Here is a 21,915-nt window from a genome sequence, read left to right on the forward strand (position 1 = left end):
GATCTGAACTAGAACTAACTTAATTAGCTTATCCCTCTAGCTTTTATAGCAAGAAATTATTTATTGATCACCATATGGTGTTTGGGTTATGACATTGATTACCATATGACCATATGGTGTTTGGGTTCTGATTTATACGAACAACCGTGGCCGTGGGAATGGAATGTGCCAATGCTGTCCTCGGTGAAATGTGGTGATCCCCTGTTGTTGTTTTGGTTCTGGTGAAGAGCAGGTGCTGGATGGATTGATGATATCGTTGATGGGAAGCTGGTACTGGTTGGCTTAGTGGTAACCTACGCCTGCTACGATCGCTGCTATAAAATGAACAGTAATTCGGATTCAGACCAATGAGGTACATATAGAGGTGGAGCAGTAGGCGTGTCGTAATTATTTGCATTCAATATGGAATGTATATGGAAGAAACAAAACAATGTTGAAAGTACTCACGGTTGCATGATAATTTGAGCCACAATTCTCATGAAATCATTCAACTGTATGTTTTCTAACAGATGACCATTGTATCGTGGCTTATTTCGATTGTTTATGTGGTAAACAGGTCCAGAGAACAATCGTATGCTTAGTTCTTGAAATCAGTAACATTTTCGGTGAAATTTTGATTAACTGGCGATTATTCTCTCACAACATACACACCGACACTGAGAGCCTTCGAAACATACACTTCATAACGTTAAAATAATGAAACTTCGTTTATATCTATGAACGTGGGGAAGTGAAAATGGCACATGGAAATAGCTTTTTTATCCGTCTTTTTCGACGTGATTTCACAAATATTCACTGCGCACTATCACATTAGCCTCATATTCAGCGGGAACTCTAAAAAAATGTACGTTTTTAATCGATAAATTACTTTCTGAAAATAGCATTTTCACATGGATGCGGTGGGCAATCCAAGATAAACACAACGACTGACGTCACTATTTGAGAAATAGTTATGGCAGCGCATGCTGTGTCGCTCGAAACTCTACCATCTTCATTACCTTTTTTCCAGGACATTGGATTCAGACTGAATCAACCCTTATTCTCAAAATTAGAGCGGATAATTTGAAGTCGAACTATGTCTCATCAATTCTAAATATTAGGGTGCATTTTTGAGCATTCCGGGCATCAGTGCACGTCTCGGAACATCCCTAGACACCTGCTCCACCGCCATCGCCACGCTCACAACCACCACCAAAGGTGGGCTTCCGGCTTCGGAAGCCGAAGTGTGTAAAGTGGAAAATCGTCGTCGCCGGTGCGCTGCCAAAGGAAAATTCGTTCGCTCGTTCGCTCAGTCGTGAGTTTCCACTAGGATCGAACGCGTCGGTGTTCCTCGCTCGGTGCTCTTTTCCCGCGTCGTGTGTTCGCGTGTGTGTGTTTGTGCGTATACATGAAAAGTTGATCCTGAGCTGTGCTGTGCTGTGCTAAGATTTGGTCCCCTTTTCCCATTCAGCTTTTCGGTGTGACATTGCGGACACAATGGGGCGGTGTGAGTGAGCAGGCATTGTTACGGTTCGTGGTCGGGTCATATCCGTTGTTGGGTGGCGTCGAGTCTTTCTGCTGGTGGCTAGCCTAACCTGTCTCCCCCTCATAACCACCGCGCACACAGTGTTCCTTTTTCGTGAGTTTTGCGATTTTGTTTTTGCGGAGAAAAGGTGATTAAAGTTGGGAGAAATTGATTCCCCGAAATTGGACGGGATTAACGAGTGAAAACACATCACATCGACAGAGTGACAAGTGCTGCGAGACAATGTGTAGTGATGGTTGCGGAAAAATCTTTTAGCGGAAAACACAACTTCCAGTGGGAGTGAAATATCAATGAATCAAGCAATGGTGTGAGTTCCAACGCCACCCACCCCCACATTCTCTGTACCTCTCTCTCATCTGTGTTGTGTATTGTGGTCCCGTCAGTGTGTGTATACCGATTTTTTCTCGTGCAGTATTCTCTCGGTCCGTCCGTTTCCTTCCGTGACCTAGTTTCGTTGTTTTTTGCCCACACCGGAAAGGAAGCGCCTCTTAGAGTATACGACAGCGAAAAATCAAAGCCGAAATAGGCTGTGCCGGGCCAGCAGGCAGGTAGCGGCGCGGGGTGTGATTTATCTGCAATGCGTGATTTTTAGTCTTCTTCACCCCCTACCCCTTCGAGTGCTTTCCAGTTGTTGCCACCCACAACGCCGAAAAATGTGCAGTGCAATAGTGTGATAGCGATCTTGAGGCGGTAGGCTTGCAAATTAGCGTGTACCAATCACGCCAGCCAATTCCAATCGGGATGTATATCAATCAGTGCCGATTCAAGGGTCCAACAGTAGACGACCCATCGCTGGCAGCGGCACCGGAAAAGCGCTAGGAAACAACACTACCGTCGTTTTACCTTCGTCGGCTCGGAAAAAGGTTGCGCTGAGCAACCAGGTGCCTCCATCGGAGCGTGTGCTTGCTAAACAACGTGTGCGTTTGGGTTTGGGTTTGTTTTCGGCTTCTACCCCCCCCCCACCGAAGGACTTCCACACATCCGTTGAGATAAGCTTTGCGGTGAGGAAAGGTCAGCGGAGAGCGAACCATCGAAGGTAGGTGTTTTTGTTTGGATTCTTGGAAGAGAACCAAATGGAGTGCGCAAATTGAGTGCCGTACAAATCAACCCACTTGTCTGTAAATTTGGATGCTGTGTTTTTTGACGTAGAACTACGTCTTTCATTAAGGGTGTCAAATCAGAAAACAGGTCACGGTTTTATGAAATAAAGTTAACGTTAATAACTATTTTTGCCGCGAACGGATTCTGGCGATTTACATACTATACGAATCGGAAATTCCGTAAGATTTGTTTAATATGCCATACAATAGAATCCCCTGGTTAGTAAATGGTTAAAATTCATGAAAACTTTAAGTGTTTCTATTTTCCCATACATTTGTTCTGTCCATTTGAGTGCTTTCCCGAACAGAGCTGTCAATAACGAGCAACTTATCGACGACCAACGGAGGGGAAATCGTAGGATTTAAAGTCTCCGTGAACAAAGAGAAGAAGAAAAATGAAGGGGAATATTTGCCTAGAGTATAAACAGTGGATCTCGCTGAGGCAAACTTTCATTCGGCATCGGACTGTCGAGTAATCCAGTTCACTTTGCTTTCGCTGCGCTTCGATCTAAGATTGGACCCCACCAGTGGTAATCCAACTTGGATATCGTCGTTTGGTTTTTCTGTTCGTTTTTCGCGTTATTCGTATCGTGTGTTCTTCTTTCCGCGTCATAAATTGGACGCTTCGCGTAGTGTGTGATGAACAATAAGAAGAGGAAGGCAGGCTCTAGCCCTGCAAAAAAAGAACTCATTGCCAGGGGCAATAACATTTCGAGGCAAGCGTCATCTAATGATGCACGCGATGTTGGTGCAGTGAAAAGCGCTCGCACTGAACCGAGCCTTCGCGAATGTGACACCGCACCGAACAACAGCGAAGTAGGCGATTTCGGCGCGTCGGTCGAAAATGTAAACGCCCAGGCAGCAACCAAAATCAAGCTCCCCCCGCTGGTGGTGAAGTCGGTCGCTCTGCAAACTCATCAGCGAATTCGCATCGATGGGTGTTACAGCAGAGTACAAGCTGTGTGGCATAATTAAGTCTTTTTCCAAGCAGTTAACATTGTTTATTTTCCGTCTTCATAAGGGCTTCGTTGGTGCCTTTGAGAATGCATCAATGCATTAAACTGACGTTATGGCGAAGCAGACGTTAAGGTTGTGCACCAAAAAATTATTTGGGAATACCAAGCATCTTGAATGTCTTACTGGAATGTTATAAGTTATTTGGGTTCGCGTGCCAGTCGCAAAACTGCTATCAACTAGGATTGCATTTGCGCTAATATTGATCATAATGAAGCATTGCTACTGTTTTCGAGGTTGTTATTAACAAAAAAAAGTTTATTTCTCTTGTTTAGTCATCAAGAAAGTAAATGTTCTGGAATTTTGTATGTGATTAGGTTTTGCTTGCCAGTAGCAAAACTTCCTCCACTAAGGGTGATAGCTGCGCTTCTCTCGAGCATGAGAAAGTAATGCAACTCTTTTCGAGGCCAGTAATATTAACAGAAGCGTTTCTTTTGAGAATAGTGCAAAATAATGAGAAATGTTTATATTGCTAGGAGTTTCAAGCCACCAATGTATGGCTCTGTATGCATGCTATGGTGAACGCTTGTTTGGCGCTTGGTTTACGCTTAGTTTGTACGAAAGATATCTAGAGTTGCGATTCCTTTGAGGCAATACTAAATAACATGTAGCATGATATTTGATACTTGCAAGTGTTGTCATTGTTGTTGTTTACATGCGGTGCCATAGATATATTGATGTAGTTTTAAGATATGGAATAATGGTGCTGGTGCAACATATATATATATATATATATATATATATATATATATATATATATATATATATATATATATATATAATCAACTGTAGCCGAGTCTATGTCAATTTCCAAAAAGGCCAGCGGAATAGCCTTCGAGGTAAATTTTCAATGCATTGACATGAAATAAATTGCGACATACGATTTTTTTGCGAGGGCAAGAATGAATCATCAATCAATTATCGTCAACTGATTCTACAATGAAAAAATCATTTCAGAGATATACTAAGCAGTTGTTTCTAAAATTTAACAGCATTATAGAATAATATCCGAAGGTATAAACAAGCGACTTATATAAAATAACAGCGTAGTTCTACGTCAACAATGCGGTCGTATCATGGACACAACCTCCTATAATTTTTTTTTCAATGGTAGAGCGAGGCTTCTGTTCTGTTACGTTCAGGAGATTCATTCAACATCAACTGAAGGGTGGGCGATTCGTTGTTTTTTTTTTTTGAAAAAGTTGTTCTTCGCATTTCAGTGTTTTCCTTGTTACATCAGTTTTATTTTAATAACAGCACAATATTATTTATCTAATAACCCGAAAATCGAATAACAATTTGAACAACTTATAATTCGATTCGCAACTAATTTCACAGATGTAAACTGCTCTAATTTTTTTTGGAATCCGAAATCACATGTCGATTTGTCCATTTACTTTTTCATAAGCTGTTCGAGTGAAGAAGATTTATTTTGGACACCCACGTCGAAAATCCGACTTGATACAAGTACAGGTTGTTACTCTCTCTTAATTATGTCTGACTAGCCAGAAGGGCTAATCCTAGAAAAGCCCTCGATCCCTGGTCTAAGCCACGGGGACCATTGAGGGTGGGCTTTCAACTGCCTCTTTTAACTCGGCTAGCTCGAGCTTGACACTCGGAGGCTCAAGATCGGCTCACTCCCTTTTTGGGCACAAATCAAGGATTCAGTTCACAAGTAAAAACACAGATAGATTCTTTTTTTTCCGTTTATTCAACTTACATTTGTGTGTATGTCAGTGTGATGTGGCCGGCCGGATGTTGTCGAGCGAAACCTGTGCGCCGCGAGCTTTGCCGTAGCTCGAAGAGTTCCTATAGGGTTGGCGACTCAAGTTGCTCGTTTCTGCAGAGCTTCGTGGACGGCAGCAATCTTCCTCAAAATCGTTTCGCTCCGGGGAATCCGAATTCAGGGCAAACATATTGGGTCCTGATGGGAAAAAATTGAAAGTCCAGAGTTACTACTGGGTCTTGCTCTTTATCCAAATCCATACCTGATCCTTCCGTCCTTTTAGGTCGAACTGCAGTTTTCAAATGCTTTATTTGAATTTCTATAATCGGGATCACTTTAATAGCTTTTGTTGTGCCTTGGATAAAGAGCTTTTATTGTAGACCCAGTAGTGCAGTAGTCCTTTTCCCATCGTTCCCTTTTTCGGATGTCGCTTATCAAATGTCTATTGCGCAATCCACGGCTTTTATGGCGTTTTCGCCCGACAACAGGTTTATGTGTTTGGTGTGAGTATATGTGTGTGTAATTATATTTATAGCTAACTTAAATCCTAGTTTATTTGAAATTTCCTGTACTCTAATTTATTTAATTCTATATCTAACTTAATTAATTGAAGAACTAATTTCTAAACGGTAACAAGGTCGGACTCGATTATATACAATTTTGGACTCGATTATATACAGTTCGAATTTTTTTTACGAAAGAACGAGTGGTATACATTTTGCATGACACTTTGGACATGAAAAAGCTATCCGCGCGATGGGGGCCGCGTTTGCTGATCGTCGACCAAAAACAGCGGCGCGTTGATGACTCAACAGCTGGTTTGATGTTGTTAGAGCGTAATCGAGTGGACTTGTTTCGACGTTTTGTGACAATGGATGAAACGTGGATCTATTACCACACTCCTGAGTACAATAGGCAGTCTGCAGTGTGGCGCTGCGGTATATTTCAAAGACTTAGACTTGTCGTACTGCAGAAAGGGAATCGAAATGATGAAAACTCGCTATACCAAGTGTATTGCCTTCGAAAGAAAACTATGTTGAGGAATAAAGCTTTGCCCAAAAAAAGATTGTTTTCCAATTTGATTCCCATAGAAAATCCGCGCGTATTTTTTGTCGATCTCCAATCACAACGGCGGAGAGTTATCTTTGCGAAACTCAAGCGATAAAACTTCTGCAAACAAAATCAGACTGGCGATATTTTTTTTTTTTTTCATTATATATTTAATTTTATTTATTTAATTTTTGATTTACAATTAGTTTACAATATAAGAGATTCCACATGGTGATTCAATCTTTAGTCCAGCTGTTACTGATATAATTAATTTATATAAAATCAAATTTTTCCTAGATGGTTGTTGTACCATTTTGTCAGTTGTTACTGAACTATTTTGGTTTGATTTAAACTTACTTAACCTACTATATACACACTTAAACTACTATATACACAAATTTACAACATTTAGGGATAAAGGTCCCTGATTTTTTGCCATTCCGACTGTCGGGTTCTGGCCATGTGCCGTTGTTCGAACTGCTCGATTCTAGTTCCTATTGAGTCGAAGCAAGCTAGCCGGTGGACGTCAGTGGTTCTCGTGTGCCACGGAAGATTGAGTATTAGTTTCAGGAAGCGGTTCTGAACTACCTGAAGCTTATTCAGGTGAGACCTTGCGCATCCACTCCAGACCGGAGAGCTGTACTCTAGCATCGGCGACACCACTTGTTTGAATACTGCCAGTTTGTTCTCAGTACATGTTTTAGCCCGCCTGGCGATGATCGGGTAGAGGTTACGAAGCATGGTGATGGCTTTGTTAACGCGATCATTTACGTGCGAACGGAAGATGAGTTTGCTATCTAGGATCACACCAAGGTAGCGAACCTCGGATGACCACTCTATCTCGCTGTTCAGTACTTTCACTCTCGATGTAGGCTTAAGTCGCTTCGTGTTACGGTGTGGGAAAATAATCGCTTGGGTTTTAGCCGCGTTTACCCGAATCTTCCAGGTGTTGAGATATTCAACGTAAGCGTTCAGCCCGATTTGGAGCTTAGCTACGAGGGCATTGATGATACGTCCGTTGTAGTGAATTGCCGAATCATCGGCAAACAGCGACAGTTTGCCTCCACCGGGTAGAGGAGGAATGTCCGAAGTGTACAGGTTATACAGTAACGGACACAGTATACTCCCCTGTGGGACACCAGCTGCGACCGGGTACGGCTCCGAGAGGGCACCAGCAATGTATACTTTGGATGTTCTACCATGAAGATATTTCTGGATGGTTTTCACCAGGTAGACTGGGAAGTTGAAACTCTGAAGCTTAAATATCAGTCCGTCATGCCAGACATTATCGAATGCCTTCTCGATGTCCATCAGGGCCATGATGGTGGTTTTGGAGAGTTCCTTCGATCGCTTGACCAAGTTGGTTACCCTCTGAAGTTGAGTAGGCTGATCGGGCGGTAGCTTGACGGGCTCGTAGGATCCTTACCTGGCTTCAGGATCGGCACATCCTTGGACGTCTTCCAGGCAGGTGGAAAATACCCGAGTTCCAGACAACGGTTGAAGGTGCTTGCCAGCAGAGCGTATGACTTGGGTCCGAGGTTTTTCAACACAATGTTGAAGTGGCCGTCGAATCCGGGGGCTTTCATATTGCGGGAGTATTTGATGGCTTGATTTATCTCATACGCGGTGACTCGTTGATCCTCCACAAGCTCGATCGGTACACCGTCAAGCCGATGAACGCATTGTGCAACCGATACCTCCATCGGACTAACAATGCTCCGACCCAGATCGTGTGCAGCCCTAAACTGCTGCGCTATGGCATTTGCCTTTTCAGTAGATGTAAGGTAGATTCGATTATTCATTTTAAGAGGAGTCACTGGTTTCGGTTTATTTTTTAACACTTTAGCCATACGCCAGAAGGGCCTAGAATATTTAGGCAAACTTCTGAGTTCGTTGTTAAATCGTATGTTTCTAAGTTTTTGTACTCTAGCAGCAATAATTTTGTTCAAATGTTTGTATAGCACTTTCCTAGTTGGATTTCCGGTTCTCTGATATTGACGCCTGACACAATTTCTGAGAGACACTATTCCTCTAGTTTCTGGATCCAGGGGTGTAAACTTATTCGTCACCATAGTCGAAGGGATGAACCGATTTACCGCGTCGCCGATGTCGTCCGACAGTGCTTGCAGCATCCGATCGATGTGCTCTTCCGCATCCAAACGGGCATTTTCGTCAATACGTTCCTCAACGTACCGCTGGAGTTGGGGCCAATTCGCACGATGATAATTTCTCCTATGATGTTGCTGTCGTTGATCGATGTTTTGTTCTAGCTCGAAGACTACCGGCAGGTGGTCAGATGACAGATCGGTGATCACAACTGGCTTGGAACAGCCATTAGGGATGTTGGTAAGGCAGATGTCGAGTGTGGAGCCAACTCCGGCCGGTGAATAGAAGGTTGGAGTGTCCGGATGGAGGACCACATAGTGTCCCGCTTGTAGGTCATCGGCAAGCACCGCACCGTTTTTGTTACCACGGATGTTTCCCCACGTTGTGTGACGGGCGTTTATGTCACCGGTGATTATGAATTTCCCGCTTCGACGAGTCAACCGCTGGATGTCGTTCTTGAATCTGACAGAGCTACCATCTGAGTTCTTACACTGGATTGGACAATATACAGCAATGGCAGTGATGGGCCCATCAGCAGTTTGGAACTCTACGCCAACGGCTTCGATGATCGACAGACGGAAGTCGGGTAGCGTTTTAAATTTGAGTCCTTTCCGGATAGCGATGGCAACGCCACCTTTCGCCGCCCCAACTCGATCGAGTCGATAGACGGTATGATGTGATAGGCTAAAGTTGATGGTAGGCTTGAGGTGAGTTTCCGTTAGAAACGCGATGTTTATTCGGTTCGTTTGTAGAAATTCATTGATTTCCAGCTTCTTCGCCGCCAGAGAGCGGGCATTCCAATTAAGCAGTTGGAGAGTGAATGTTAAGATTTGTGAAAAACTGCATCATCTGCATCATCATCTTTTTTAGCTCAACAATGATAGTCGCCAGCTGGGTGATGTTTTGCGTGAGGGCATCCATTGGAGGATGTGACGAACAGCAATTCTGGTTTTCTTCCGGAGGCCCCTGGCTAATGCCGACGGATGGCTGATTTGGCCTGAACCCAGGAAGGAAATCAGAGGGGGGGTGTGGGTTGCGTATCTTCTGTTGACTCGGTAGTGGTAACGGAGCGAGGTTAGGCACTGGTCTCGATCGAAGAGGAGGCAGTTCGGGAAAGTCGTTCATATCGATGTTTACTTGTTTCGGCTTCTTGCGCTGGCCTGGTTGGTTCTGTCTCGAGACCTCCATCCTGATCCGGTGATATTCTTCCCGTTTGGTGCAACTTTTGTTCGTAGCCAGGTGGTCACCCTCGCAGTTTGCACATTTGAAGACGCTAGCTTCTTTAGATGGACAACTGTCAGTAAGATGCTGTTCAGAGCAGATGTTACACCTCGGTCTAAGGTGACAATTACGGGTGCCATGGCCGAAGTTAAGGCAACGCATGCACTGCGTCACGCTACGGGTTGGTCCTCGGTACGCTTCCCATTTAACCCTCACGTTACAGATCAACCGAATTGCTTGAAGGGCTCTAAGCGATGCAGTGTTTTTTGCAAAGTGGATCAAATATAAACAATTGCAATACAAGATTTCCTTGTTCCGACGACTCATTGGGAAGACCGCTAGTGCCTGAAGCTTGAATTTATCCCGGAGTTCTGATAAGATGTCTTTCTCATCCATTACGGGTAGTCCTCGGATCACCGCCTTGAAGGGTTTCTCGCTTGCCACATCATGCGTGAAATAGGGAATGTTGGCCTTGGTCAGGTACGTTTTGGATGTATTATATTCCTCTCGAGTCGATGTGATAATTTTGATACCCATCCTGGTGATTTGGTAAACAGCGTCCACACCGATCGCTTGCATAGTCCTCTTAATATTGTCCAAGGGGATCGATTTTACTACCAGCGGGGGTAATTTCATCTTCTGCTTTGCTGGAGGAAGGATTCCTGATATTCCTTCGCCGGGATCTGCGTAGTTGATTGCCGATGTTGTAATTGTTCGAGCCGATTCTTGGTCGTCTTCAGCGTTAGCCAGGATGGCAAAACGGTTGCTGACACGATCAGACTGTACAACACTGTCTGTGAGAGAGGCCGATGGACGAACAGATACATTGCTGTTTCGTTTGCCTTTCTTCTGGTCGGGGCTGTTTGATGAATCGTTGGGGTTGAGACTTTTCTTCTTTCTCTTCCCACCCATGCTGTCAATCGCGTACTTCACTTTTCGAAAAATCCGTGCTCACTCGTTGGATGCTAACACTACTTTCACTTCGAACGTTATCTGATTCACCGCTCTCCAAAGTGCGTCCGTACTGCACGAGAGTCTAATACTGAAATGACGCGCGAAAAACGTGAAAAAAACTACACAACGATATCCAAGATGGATTACCACTGGTGGGGTCCAATCTTGGATCGAGGCGCAGCGAAAATAAAATGAACTGGATTGCTCAACAGTCCGATGCCGAATGATGAATGATCAGACTGGCGATATATTTCGTTATTTATCATGTGTGCTCTTTATCAAACTCCAATCACGATGGCGAAAAATTATTCTTAGGAAATCTGATAAGGTCGGTTACCAAATTCCTCTAAAATAATCGGTCCTGCGATATATTCATTTATTTGTTGCGTTTCATCGAACTCCAATCGCGATGGCGGAAAATTATTGTTAGGAAACATGACAAAGTAACCTAGAAAATTCCTCCAAAATTGAATGGACCGGTGTATATTTCGTTGTTTTGCGATTGCGTTTGTCTTGATGACGAATGCGGGTTTTCTATATAACGCCGGCTAGGTGGACTGGTGCACTGGTACTAACGCGCTCGGTCTAGCTACCCTTGCGGGGAACTCCAGACCAACACGGTTCGAGCGGGATTTTGCCTTTCCCTTCACTTTTCCTCCTTTGCCATGTCCAGGCATGGTTGCTTGGGTTGGTTTGTTGATGTGTTGTGATGCGAACCGATGTGGTGTACGGTTTGAATGAGAATGATCGGTACGGCAGCGGAGCGGGGATTTTTAAGCTGACTGGCTGGCTCGAGAATTACGCATGTGTGAGACTGCGACCAATGTTTCGTTCATTTTTTTCTTTTTCCTTTCCAATCGTGCTTCATTCTATTTTGCTGCTGCTCTGGTTGCCCGTTTTTGTCGGTACGATTTGAGGAGCACAAAATGGACCAATCAAAAATGGGCACATAGTGCATTTTGACAGTTATTCGTTATGATAGATGCGTAGATTTATTTCCTATCAATTGATGCAAAAACCTTTGCGATCTATTGAGAAATGCTCGAGTTATAAGCGTTCCAAATCTTGCATTTTTTCCTACGTGTTCAGTGCCTAGATTTCCATTTCACCCCCTATATCTTCCGGTTAGACGTAGTCCTACGTCAATACCCCCGACTTGCATGTATATTTGCAGAGCGGATTTCCACAGGTACATCGATTTTGAAGTCTGTGTTGGGGAAACCGTAAATCGGGCCAATCAAAACTTGGCAGTTAGGGTGTTTAGTTAACGCTCGACATGTTACAGTTATTGAATTGTTCATCTCATGAAAAATAACATTTTATTAATTGTGATAGACGCGTAGAAATATTTTCTATCAATTGATGCAAACATCTTTCCGTTCTATTAAGAAATGTTCGAGTTGTAAGCATTCGAAATACGGGCAGAACAAATCGGCAGAACAAATGTGTGGGAAAAAAGGTAGTTCTTCCAGTTTTCATGAATTTAAATTGTTTAGAGATCATCTAGTTGCAATGTATAGCATATCAAACAAATCTTAGAAAATTTCCTATTCGATTGGTATGCAAATCATGAGAATTCGTTCACAGTGAAAATAGTTATTAACGTTAACTTTATTTCATAGAAACGTGACCTGTTTCCTGATTTGGCACCCTTCCTGAAAAACGTAGTTCTACGTCAAAAAATAGAATTGATCCACCTAGAAGTGATATCGTGTTTTCAGCAGTACAAACGGACAGGCCCTAAACTATTTTGCTTTTGGTTTCAGTCAGCTTCTAAACAGTACACATTTGGCGATTTAATTTCCATTTATAGACGCAGGGCATTCCTTAGGAATAGATTAAACAGACTTTTCACAGTCCATCTCATTCCCACTGACAACTGTCCGTTTTACCCCACAAGTACAATTATTTCAATAATTTATAATTTTCCAATCAAAAATGAATTTACTTTTCCGTACATACCTAATATCGCTTCTCTGTTAACTCACAAACCGAAATATAACCATTATCGAATTGAATTTTGATATTAAACCACTCAAAATGCTTAATGTCGAAGCAGCTAAAATTACATCCACACGCGGAATCATGTATGATTTTCGGTTTTTGTTACCCTTTTCGACTTTTGATCAGTAGTCATTGCCATAGGGTGGCTTGAATATCATAGATTAACATGTAGCAGGTGTTCTCATTAACAAAAATCTGAAATTCAAAATGTAACTATACAAATCAAACACCTGTCCATTTTACCCCCACTGTCCGTATTATCCGCGGTTTTATTTTAATCAGACATCTTGATTCCTAGTTATGATTTTTGGAAAGTAAAATCAATTTTTATACACACGCCATATTTCATATGATAATGAAAACTGTGATTTTGGATGACTGCCGCCATATGTACAAAATTTCAACAAAATCGGAAGGGGTCGGCTTAACGGCTGGTTGATTTGGCGTGGAATTGCTCAGTGTGAAAATCGTATTTGTACGTGACCAATGAGGTACATATAAAGGTGGACCAGTAGGCTGAGTGTATCTGTATTGGCAAGCAAAATATCGTGTCGTAATTATTTGCATTCAATATGGAATTTATATGGAAGAAACAAAACAATGTTGAAAGTATTCACGGTTGCATGACAATTTGAGCCAAAATTCTCATGAAATCATTCAACTGTTTGTTTTTTAACAAACGACAATTGTATCGTGGCTTATTTCGTTTATTTATGTGATAAAAAGGTCCAGAGAGCAGTCGTATGCTTAGTTCTCGATAGCAGTAACATTTTCGGTAAAATTTTGATTAATTGGCGTTTATTCTCTCACAACACACAAACCGACACAGAGAGCCTTCGAAACATCAACTTCATAACGGTAAAATAATGAAACTTCGTTTGTTTCTATGAATGTGGGAGAGTGAAAATGGCACGTGGAAATATCACTTTTATCCGACTTTTTCGACGTGATTCCACAAATATTCACTGCGCACTATCACATTAGCCTCATATTCAGCGGGAACTTTACAAAAATGTACGTTTATAATTGATAAATAACTTCCTGAAAATAGCATTTTCACATGGATGCGGTGGGCAATCCAAGATAAACACAACGACTGACGTCACTATTTGCGAAATAGTTATGGCAGCGCATGCTATGTCGCTCGAAATTCAGCCATCTTCATTACCTTTTTTCCAGGACATTGGTACGCGACCAAAAATGAAAAAAAAAAATTGTAATATTTATCGTGATTCTAAAAACACATTCTGCATCGCTATGTGTCTAACCGACGAAACAAGATACCGCACGTTAGGTCGCGTTTGTAAATATTGCATCCCAAAAAATGTTATACTAGGGAAATTTCCCCTCGTATCCTTTCAACGTTACTGCAATGATCTCACGTCTCATTGCCACCCACTTTATATGCAAAGTGCACAACAAACAGCTCGAGGTGAGCAACAATGGGGAGCATTATTTGTGTGTGCGTATTCAAATCTATTAACATAGACAAATAAACCCTTCGAATGGGATGCAAAAGATTTGAACCATTCTAGCAGCCTCGCTGACTCCCTTCCTACCGGTAGATTACACCGCTCAGTAGCTCATTCCCGCGCCCCTCGGTTTGATCAATCCACCAAGTATCGCCATCAATTCACCCTCGCCGTCAGTTGTTTATCTCCTGCTTTCCTCCTTCGCTCCGGAAAAATAATTCCTGTCTTGTGTGTGCGTTCGCGTGCGTGCGTCTGTTGTTATCGCTTCCATTTTCCGACGCTACTTGAGATGCTGCTGTCGAGAGAATTTCCCCGCAGAACTAGAAACTGGGAACCGGAGGAAAAGAGGGGAAACATTACAAAACACGAGATAAGAAGACGCTGGACGAAGGCTCGATGTAATATTGCGCGTTTTCGAAACGATCGACACGCCTGCTGCGATGTCGGGAATCTGGAGATATGCGCCCGGTTGAATGCGAGATGCCGGCGTACTTTTTTTTTCTATACGAGTGTGGAAGCATTTGTGCATCCTCCGGTCCCCTCGTCGCTTCGCGACGTTTCGTAGGGTTCAATAACCGAACAATGGACTGACAGGTTGGTTGGCTGGCAGACTGACTCGCTGGGATTCCTGCTTTTGCTGGGATTCCAATGGATCTCGAGGGGTATTTTTATGTGTATGCGCATGTATTTGGTTTACGATTGACACGTGGCGCAGTGGAAGATATAAATTCCGTTAGAAAGTAGCGATTAAATAGCTTATCGTAACGACCGAATCAGTATGGTTTTATTTTGTTATCTAATATTTGTATTACATTCTTTTGGATTTTATTATTTAGAACTATTAGCATTAGAACTATCTCTCGGTACAAAGCTGATATTAGAATAACACTTCTGAGCAGAGATGCCAACCTTCCTGATTTTTCAGGATTTCCCAGACTTTTTAGCACGCTCCCTGATGTCCTGACAAACACTCAATTTATCCTGATTTTTCTGAAATGATCCTGATTTTGCCTGATGTTTATACTCTTTACATTATTCGTAATAAATAAACTGGTTTCCATGCCAAAGTTTTCTGTCATCATAGTTCTCCGGTTCGCACTTGTATATATCTTACATTAAGTTAAACTGTGTACTTAACTTTATTTGTCTCTACCCTCCATTGTTTCGTGGCTTCCCAAAAAAGTACTAGAAAATTTCATGAAACCAGATTGTCTGACGAATTTATGAAATTACAACGAGCTTAAGTTTGAGGAACAACATTGCTTTATTAAGGATAATGTGTATATAGATGTATTCCCAGAGTTATTGATGTAGGAATACGTTTAAGAGTGTAAAATTACTCAAGAGAAAAATTTTAAATCCACAGTCAATATAATAATATTTTATATGTAATTTGTTCGTCTGATTCAAAGTAGAATCAACTTGTATGATGGTACTATGGCGATGAGGTACATATTGAGGTGGAGCAGTAGGCGAAGTATATCTGTATTGGCAAGCAAAATATCGTGCCGTAATTATTTGCATTCAATATGGAATTTATATGGAAGAAACAAAACAATGTTGAAAGTATTCACGGTTGCATGACAATTTGAGCCAAAATTCTCATGAAATCATTTAACTGTTCGTTTTTTAACAGATGACAATTGTATCGTGGCTTATTTCAATTATTTATGTGGTAAAAAGGTCCAGAGAGCAGTCGTATACTTAGTTCTCGGAGGCAGTAACATTTTCGGTGAAATTTTGAATAATTGTCGATTACTCTCTCACATCATACACACCGACACTGAGAGCCTTTGAAACATCCATTTTATAACGTTAAAACAATGAAACTTCGTTTGTTTCTATGAACGTGGGGGAGTGAAAATGGCACATGGAAATATCACTTTTATCCGTCTTTTCCGACGTGATTTCACAAATATTCATTGCACGTTATCACATTAACCTTATATTCAGCGGGAACTCTGAAAAATGTACGTTTTTAATTGATAAATTACTTCCTGAAAACAGCATTTTCACATGGATGCGGTGGGCAATCAAAGATAAACACAACGACTGACGTCACTATTTGGGAAATAGTTATGGCAGCGCATGCTATGTCGCTCGAAACTCTACCATCTTCATTACCTTTTTTCCAGTACATTGGTACTATGGTAAATATATCTGTAACCGTACTAAATATCCTAAAAATTAGAAAATGTTCAACAAGTCTTCCACTGCTGATATGCTTTCCTCATTTGTTGAGTAAAGATTCATTCCAAAGCATGGACGATGAATTCAGTGAAAATTTGAATATTGGTTTCTCTACAATTGACAGTAGTGATGCTATAGGTTTTTCGGAAAAAAAATATAAACGATCCAAATGTCAGGCGAACACTAGCATTTCCGCTTATGCGAGGATTTATACCATGCTTATTAGTTCTTTTACAGATGCGGTCTTCGTCCGAAGAAAGATATACGCTGTTTCTGGTGGGATTTGGAATGGATTCTGTATTATGAGCTACCATCAAGCAAACTGTTTCTTACATGTATTCCTCGCAGCAGTTTTCGACGAGGAAGCAAACATGTTCTAGGAGGATAGAATGTTTAGGCTGTGTGAAAGATGGCGAAAAATTGTGAAACAGAACTATGGATATAACATTACATTATAATGCTTTGATTGAAAATTAAGTTTCTGTTCTCCTAAAAATCGACATTAACTTTTCGGACATCCCAATATGAGCTATCCTGTATTATCCTGATTTTTATTTTCATTCCTCCTGATTTTTTTTAAATTATAGTTGGCAACCCTGGTTGTCAGTATAAACAATCTTAGCGACAGGGATTTTTACAGTCAGATCTGGGGTGGCATTTCGTATTTCGAAACTAGTGATTTTTGCTCGTTTAGGCCAGTTTTGCCATTATGAATCTCGAAGCGAGCTCGAAACGAGCAAAACGAATAAGGCAGTAGTAGAGTTTTGAACAAAGTTCGGCATTACGTAGCATTGTGTTCGAGCATTTTTAAACTCGAAACGAGAACAAATGTCTCGACAAGAAATGGTTGATCGTCGTATGGGAAAATGCTAGTGAAACGTTGATTTTAATACTAAACCTTACATCAAAGAAAATTTCAATTGCATTTCCTTTGGTTTTGACTCCTATTTGTACAAGTATGTGGGTATAAATACAATACTTTTATTTCAGCACTATGGAATCACAAAGAAATACAATAAGCATCACATTTGCAGTACATTTGTTCATGTTCCGTAGGCCTTAGAATGGGTATATGAGTACCATCAATATCTTGAATTTGTCAATGAAATATTGCTTTGTTTCATGTTGTATCCAATTCGATCCATTTTTCGCATAAGCTTCTTTCCAGAAGTGGCATCATTTCATTGAACACTGATGAAACTGTTGGTTGAGTCATACCAAGTAAAAATTTTTTTCCTTCATTACATTAATTTGGTACCACCAGAAGTCAGAAGATTCAAAACAGCCGTAATTTCAAAGTTGCAGGAGTAGCAGTGCTTCTGAAAGTTGTTTGGAACACGATTGTATCTGTATTGTTTTGTTGTTGCCTACCATGTATTAATAAACCCTTGCAACACACCTATTTACTCACACCTTGTATTGCTCCACATTGTTATTTATCGATGCATACCTTCTATATTCATATACATTGATGAGTGGACTACGAGCAGGGCTACCAGGTGATTTTTTGCAAATGTCTTCACATGGTTCGGAAAAATGTCTTCAAATGTCTTCACAATCATATCGGAGGAAACTAAAATTCATAACTTACTTTTGAGCAGCTTATTTAATGTTTATTCTAACTGGGATATGACAACAAAAGTCGCTTTGTTGTTGAATTCAGATTTTCTAATAGATTTTCTGCTTGGAAAAGTTTGAAAAAAGCAAATGAATGACCCCGACCCCGACAAAGTCTCCGTTGATTACTAAGAACAAAAGTAAGCAAGTGATTCTGATAAAAAAATTGTAAGAGGTTGTATCTAGGACACGACCGCATATTTTCGACGTAGAATTACCCAATTATATTATACAATCCACTTGTTTACCAATTCGAATATTATTTTAGAATGCATCGAAATTTTTGTAATTATGTTCTTCGTTATCAATAAATTTGATGAACGTCCTTTTACGTTTGATATGATGCCTAGGACTACCAAAATATGTGAACGGAGGGATTGTCAAACGATCATTGTATTTGACATTTCCCTCTGAAATTATTGCACATCTCATGTTTACGTAGTTCTCGAACAGCGAAAGTTCATTCACCTCTAGTATCTGAAATGGAGATTTTCCCAGTCTTCTCAGTTTAAAAGTACGTTTTAGGGAAACATATTCCGGTCAGCACAACGACAAGCGAATACAAAAGTACTCAACATCAAAAAATACCCCCGACTTGCATGTTTTGACAAAGCGGATTCTCCCAGGCACATTGATTTTGAAGTCCGTGTTAGGGAAACACAGCTACCCCCGACTTGCATGTATATTTGCAAAGCGGATTTCCACAGGTACATGTGGTGCACAAATCGGCAGAACAAATGTATGGGAAATAAGGAAGTTCTTCCAGTTTTCACGAATTTAAACCTTTTAGAGATTAGCGAATTGTAATGTATAGCATATCAAACAAATCTTAGAGAATTTCCGATTCGATTGGTATGCAAATTATGAGAATTCGATCACAGTGAAAATAGTTATTAACGTTAACTTTATTTCATAAAAACGTGACCTGTTTTCTGATTTGGCACCCTTCCTGAAAGACGCAGTTCTACGTCAAAAAAAAAAAAAAAAACAGTGAATGACACTGAGATAGATGCCCTACTTCTTTTGACGATATTTTCGGCCAATAGTCGAAATTTACGTTATCAAACTGAAATGTCTTCACATATTTTTAAATGTCTTCGAAATGTCTTCACAAAATCGAATGTGAGTCAAATGTCTTCAAAATGAAGACATGCCTTCAAACTTGGCATCCCTGGCTACAAGATGTCATTCGGGCTACGAGCGAGGAAGAGAACGGACGCGAAAGCTGATACGAACACAATCTTACAGTACCCGGAATATTTTTAAATGCTTCTCGACTAAGTCTGATATACTGCCGAAACTTCGAAACAAAAGAATAATTATAATCTTTTATATCGGAAACGTTTATAAGACAAACTCACTCATTTTCACTTAGCGGAAGAGAGTCACTTTTACCCCTCAACTCCCGCCTTTGTGGAATAAGCGTACTTTCTTCTTAACTATTGCTATCGTCAAAAACATTCCGCGATCTTACATAATCTATATAAATAAAAATGTAAGGCAATATCTGTTGGTAAGCGGAAAACCCGAAGAAGGGATGGTCCGATTTTAGCCTCCTGTATTTTGTTGTATTCGTGTCTTACCGTAGATCAATATAGTGGAGAGAAAAATCGGAAAATCCTGAAGGAAGGTCGGAAAATTGAATTCCCACATGTTCGAAAATTACATCATAATAAGCGTTATCAATCCATTCAATATTTGCGCTATCGAAATTGATCTTTGTTCGTAAGCGGAAATGGATTTTCAGGCGAAATAACGCATTGTCATATCTTATATCTTATATATAAAATTCTCGTGTCACGATGTTCGTGGTCAAACTCCTCCGAAACGGCTCGACCGATTTCAATGATATTATACTCAAAAAACTTGGTAGGCATGAGAATAGGTCGTAAACTATATATGATACCGCTAGGATACCTATTACTTTATATTTGATACCGATTAGGGTGGTCCCATGCAAATAAAATCTGAATAACTTTGTTTTCGTATTTTTTTTGCATAAATTTGGCTTAAAAAAAACTTATAACCATATATAACCAATTTTCACCCTCATCTCCTTTTTTATCGCGATATATGTATTTTTATATAAACGATACCAAATAATTGGTTCGTCGTTCGTTTTTTAAACAGGACGAATTTATTTACGTTGTTTAATGCCAGATGGCACTTCGTCCTCTTCATCGAATTTCACCCTACACATACGCAAGTAACCTCAATTCGACTAAAACTAGGAATATCGCCGGCAAGCTGGAAGCCTTTTTGGATGAGCACAATCAATTATTGAAACTATTCTAATCAAGCCCATGCTCGGAATGCAAAATAACAGTCACGCTATTGTCGTCAATCCTGATAAAAACCCGATTGAAGAGCACGTGTGTAGATCCAATGCGCCACCGTTACTTTAATTATTAGGAACATCATTACTCATTTTGAATTAATATTTTAATGTTATGTGGTTGGAGGAGACGAAACAAACAAAAGAGTGCCCTCGATGGATTCTTATGCGTGTCGTTTGATGAATTGGTGCAGTCAGGACAACGTCATTCTAGGATGTCTTGAGCTGTGTCAATAATCCATGGTCAACATATTCGCAAAGGTAGAGAGCGAACGACTGCGATTTTTATGAGACAATCAACAGAAGCGGTTCGAGGAATGATAGCGAGACGCTATCATGAGTAACACCTACACAGCCTTCGTTCAAACGACAGCACGTGTGTTCAAACAAAAGAAAGGCAGTCTTTAATGGGCTCTATTACAAAATTACACGTATTTCGTCCAACATGTTGCTGGATGTATACAAGATTTATAGAAGAATCGTTATGTTAGGACTGTTTTCTAAGTATTTAAACAACATCGAGTAATGATTTTCATCCAAATTTAAGCAATTTAAAATTATGTTCGTGTCTGCTAATCTGATACAGATTGTTACTTCAAATCTGTCTGTCGGACCCTCGATAGCAAACACGTTTTTTATTGTGTTAGCTTCAAGCTGAAATTTGTTTTAATTAGTTTTAATTCGTTTTCCAATCGATTGTTTTTACTCACAATTTTTAGTCCAATTCGTGTATAAATTAAAAATTATAAATGTATATAAAATATTCAACTCAATTTCAATTTTAACTCGTCGTCCTTTGTCTTCTAGTAGATGGTGTGGAATGTGTGATTATGGTGTATCGTGTATTGATCTGTCTTCTGTCAAATTCGATCCCAATTGGCGAGCTTTATTGTCACCCCTGTGGCTAATGTCTGCAACACAGATTAAATTGCTCCACGAATACAGATTTATATGTTAGGGGCAAAGAAGATACTTATTTTGAAGTTTATTTTGCGCCGAGGCAAGATAATTACATTTCATAGCACGAATGATCAGATTTCTGAACGCAAAAGACGAGTCCTGAGATCCGATCGATCCGGTCCATTTCTCTGTACATCATAGATCTCATCTCCATCTCTACATCACACTCAGGTTCGGGAAGTTCCCACGGTCCGATGCAATACATGATCAAATCTTCTTCAAATCTTTAAATCTTCAAATCATCTGCTCGATATCCACGTGGAATCTATCCTTCATCAATCATAATCAATTAATTTTATAGATCGTTGAAACATTTGAACACACATGTAAAGGGTGTGTCACATCAAATTGCATCACGGAAAAAACGCTGTAGAAATTTCATTTTTAGGAATTATATCTTCAGCTTACGCTTATAATCAGATAAGAGTGTATAGATCACGTTGGCCATGCTTCACTGTCAATTTTTCGTAAATTTGGAAAAATGTCGTCGAACGAAAAAGAGCGTCGTGAATTAATCCTGCGCACTCATTTCGAGAATCCGGAGTTGTCACATCGGGACATCGGTAAGATGCTGGGAATCGTCCAATCCACGGTCAGCAGAGTACTAAAACGATACTTCGAGAACCTAACCATCGACCGGA

The 21,915-nt window shown here is 40.6% G+C and overlaps 1 protein-coding gene across 7 annotated transcripts in view; it reads left to right on the forward strand.

The window, feature by feature from the left end:
• Window positions 1-21,915, forward strand: part of LOC129762216 (diacylglycerol lipase-alpha) — a 176,303-nt gene that overhangs the window by 17,739 nt on the left and 136,649 nt on the right. For 3 of the 7 annotated variants that reach the window (XM_055760270.1, XM_055760272.1, XM_055760274.1), the window contains exon 1: window positions 1,271-2,561. The exons of 1 other annotated variant lie outside the window; for it this stretch is intronic. The gene's annotated coding sequence lies outside the window, so the exon portion shown is untranslated. Of the gene's footprint in view, window positions 1-1,269; window positions 2,562-21,915 lie in introns of those variants that run through there. 3 more of the 7 variants (XM_055760277.1, XM_055760275.1, XM_055760273.1) reach the window with 2 other exon arrangements.

This window comes from Toxorhynchites rutilus, chromosome 1, assembly GCF_029784135.1.
Source record: "Toxorhynchites rutilus septentrionalis strain SRP chromosome 1, ASM2978413v1, whole genome shotgun sequence".
Taxonomy (NCBI): Eukaryota; Metazoa; Arthropoda; class Insecta; order Diptera; family Culicidae; genus Toxorhynchites; species Toxorhynchites rutilus.